This window comes from Pseudopipra pipra, chromosome 9 (assembly GCF_036250125.1).
Source record: "Pseudopipra pipra isolate bDixPip1 chromosome 9, bDixPip1.hap1, whole genome shotgun sequence".
Taxonomy (NCBI): Eukaryota; Metazoa; Chordata; class Aves; order Passeriformes; family Pipridae; genus Pseudopipra; species Pseudopipra pipra.
The window spans coordinates 10,123,979-10,127,257 of record NC_087557.1 but is presented as its reverse complement, the minus strand read 5'-3'; positions in this window follow the sequence as shown (position 1 = coordinate 10,127,257).

The following is a 3,279-nucleotide window of genomic DNA, read 5'->3' as shown; positions in this document are numbered from 1 at the left end:
GGCCGCCCCACCGCGGGGGCGGGAGAGAAGAAGGGAGGGAGGGACAGATGGCGGCGGCGGTGCTGGGCGGGGCCGCTTTGTTCGCGGCGGGGCGAGCCCCGCCCGCCCGCCGGGCACGGCCGCGCCCCGGGCTGAGGGAGCCGGGCCGGGCCGGGCGGGGCCGCAGCTGCCGCCCCGGAAAGAGCGGCTTCAGCGGCGTCCTCCCGCCCAGCTCCGCGGCGGCCCCAAGCCCGTCCCGGCGAGGCTCCTGGCGGCGGGAACGCTCACGAACAGCCCGGTGTCCCCGACAAAGGGCGGTCGGGCCCCGGGCCCCCCGAGCCGTCAGGGCACACACGCTGTTACCTCTCCGCTCCACTGCCCCCGGGTACTCAACGCTCCCCGCACACGAGCAGAGCAGGACGGGCACTGCCCCTCTGCCACCACCCTGTGCCACCGCTGCTGCGGCGCAGGCTTATGGCTTGTTGGCAGCACCTTGAGCTGCTGAGTGAGGTGGAGCTGCCGCGTTTCGGGTCAGCCAGGGATTTTTTCTGTTTTCTTACTGTCTTCTGCTTCTTGAGGCTGTTGAGAAAAGCGCACATGCTTTACAGAAGTCTCATGTATGCATGTGTGATACCTGTGTCTTATGATGTACTTACATATAATTTGACTTTCAGGTACGTTTTTGTAATGTCAAAAGATGATGGCATCTCAGAATCACGGTGAACAGTCAATAAGCTTTCTCTGTTTGTAAATGTAGTGGTAAGATGAGATACAGAAAATCATGTTAAAATGGTACTGCAGCCCTCAACAAAGCACCCGTGAGCATATGGCAGAGCACTGGCAGGCCCTGCCAAAATGGAGATGGTGGTAATTTTCTGACAAGCAGGGACCCGATTTTTTAATTTTTTTTTTCTTTTTAATTATGCATGTGTGCATGTGGGCCATGCGTCAGAGATCCAGGAAAGGTTGTCAGGGATTTGACTGAAGCTGAACTGGATTCTGTGTCACAATCGCAAAATGTGAAGGATGACAGTGAATTCAAGTCTGCTTGCAAACTGTTTTGCTGAGGATCTGCTGAAGGGCAGAGGGCAATCATGTTACTTTCTCTCTTTCTTCTTTCCGAACAAGAATACAAACAAATTCCCCAAAGGCTGTCCAGCGAGGAGTGTCGCCTGGCTGCACTTCAGTGACTCTGCCAGGGATGAGCAAAGAATATGGAACTCAATGGTTCCTTCTGTTCAAGTCTCAGCATTTCTTCCCAGTAAGACTGATTTACTGGTAAAACACCAAATCCTTCCGTTTACTTCCAAAAGTATCACTTTTGGAGGCACTGCTTAATAGAATACGTAATTATAGAAATGAAACTTTCTCAGTACAGATGATACAATATATCTGATAAACTAGAGGGAGTACGGAAAAAGAATTGTCTAAACTGAGCTTTGCAGAACATAGATAAGTGCATTTTAAACTTTGTTTGGCCTACAAAATACTAGGTAAACAGACATGTGCTTTAAATTTAATCTTGATTTCAGAATGGTTTTAGTGTAGTTTACTTACTTTGGTGCAATAGCTTTGTTTTCAGTGGAAGTTCTGAGACCAAATTGTGAGACGGTACCTCTGGAGGGCATGAGTTTTGGGATGAAAGAAAAGTAAAGCTTCTCCCCAGTTATGGACCCAAAAGGAACAGTAAAATATGAATTTTAAATTATCCCGTTTCCTGCTCAGAATGTTGGACTTTCAGAAGGAAGCAGCAAATTCCTATACTCTGGAAAGAGATTTCAAGAACCAACCTCTCAGGAAGAGGTATGGAAGAATAGGTAGCAGCAGTTGGTGGACCTGCTTTGGAGGGCTATCATATTACTCTGAAATATTTGGTGAGGATACCCATAGTAGCATTTATATGGGAAGGGGGCAGATGGAAAATCCTGTTCTCTGGTTGTTTGCAACTGTTTATTCAGTCATAGAGACATCTTTGGGATGGTCTCAGCTTGTTTGAATTCCCTACTCATTACTGCAAAGAAGGTAACTCCCATGAATAGCAAAGCTGCTGGGTGTGGGTTTTAGAGAGCTTGAAAATCAGGATTAGTAGAGGACAAGATCTGCATTGCCTAGTGACAAAATAGGGCCCTGCAGTCTGTTCTTGGAACGCTTCAGAAAAGAAAATAGTAATTGACTATTTTACAGATGTTGCAGGTGGCTGCAGACAACGTCAGCAAGGCTGGATACATTCTCAGATTTATTCCCCAATACCAAACTTGCACAAGATTTGCCAGTCGAGTCCAGCAGTTTGTGCAAAGCACCTTTGTTTTGTCACCCTAAAAATGGGCCAATCCCCTGATTTTCAGTACTTGTAACACAGCCATTCAACTCTTTACACTATATATTATATTTACATGTTCTTGTAAAAACTTGGGGAAAAATCTATTTAAAACTTTATTCTGGAAACAGTTTTTACTCATTTCAAGAAAAGATTTCCAGAACTTTAGGGTGACAAATCAGCAAAATTCTTGCATAATCTATAGAATTCTTTACGTCAGCATCATAGCTCCAGTTTCAGGTAGCTTAAAGAGGAAAATACTGAGCCAAAGTATAATCTGGCTTCCAGTAATTTAAATAATTGCAGGCTTGTGGGGCCTTGCCAGGTCTTGTACTGCAGACATTTAGATCAGTGATGATGAAGAAAGGATAAGACAGAGCTGCTGTGATGGAAAGCTTCATATTAGCTTTTAAGTGTTTCTGCAAAGCTCCATTAACAGATTAACAGTGACATAAAAGTGCATACAGGTATTACTTAGTATGTCTCCATAAAGTTCACATACCATTAACTGCAAACTTAAACACATCTTACGTGAAAAAAATTCTTTCAGTATCTTGTTTAAACAAAATCATCAATGGATAATGAAGTACTCCTAAGCATTTTATACATCCAGTTGTTTGTAACATTGAATAAGGGTCTGAAAGAAGTTTTAAATAACATTTTTCAGTGAATGCTCTACTTGTTTATATAGTTTTCTGTCTTTGCTTGAATTCTGGTTGTTCTTAGTGTTTCTGATCAGAGGCAGTTCTGTCCAGTGTCCATCAACATTATCCTTGAATTCAGATATTTGATGAAAAGCTCATCAAATAAGAGCCTCATCTCCCAAAGAGTTTGTACTCAGCTCTGAAATGTGTATGCTCTATATGCTTCCCTGCCTCTCAGGAGGACCAGTAATTCTGAGGGTAAAACAATGTAGCTGCTTTTCTCTCTTGCTAGAAGCTTCCCTACTATGCATGACTCTTTCCCGCAGTTGTCTAAATAAA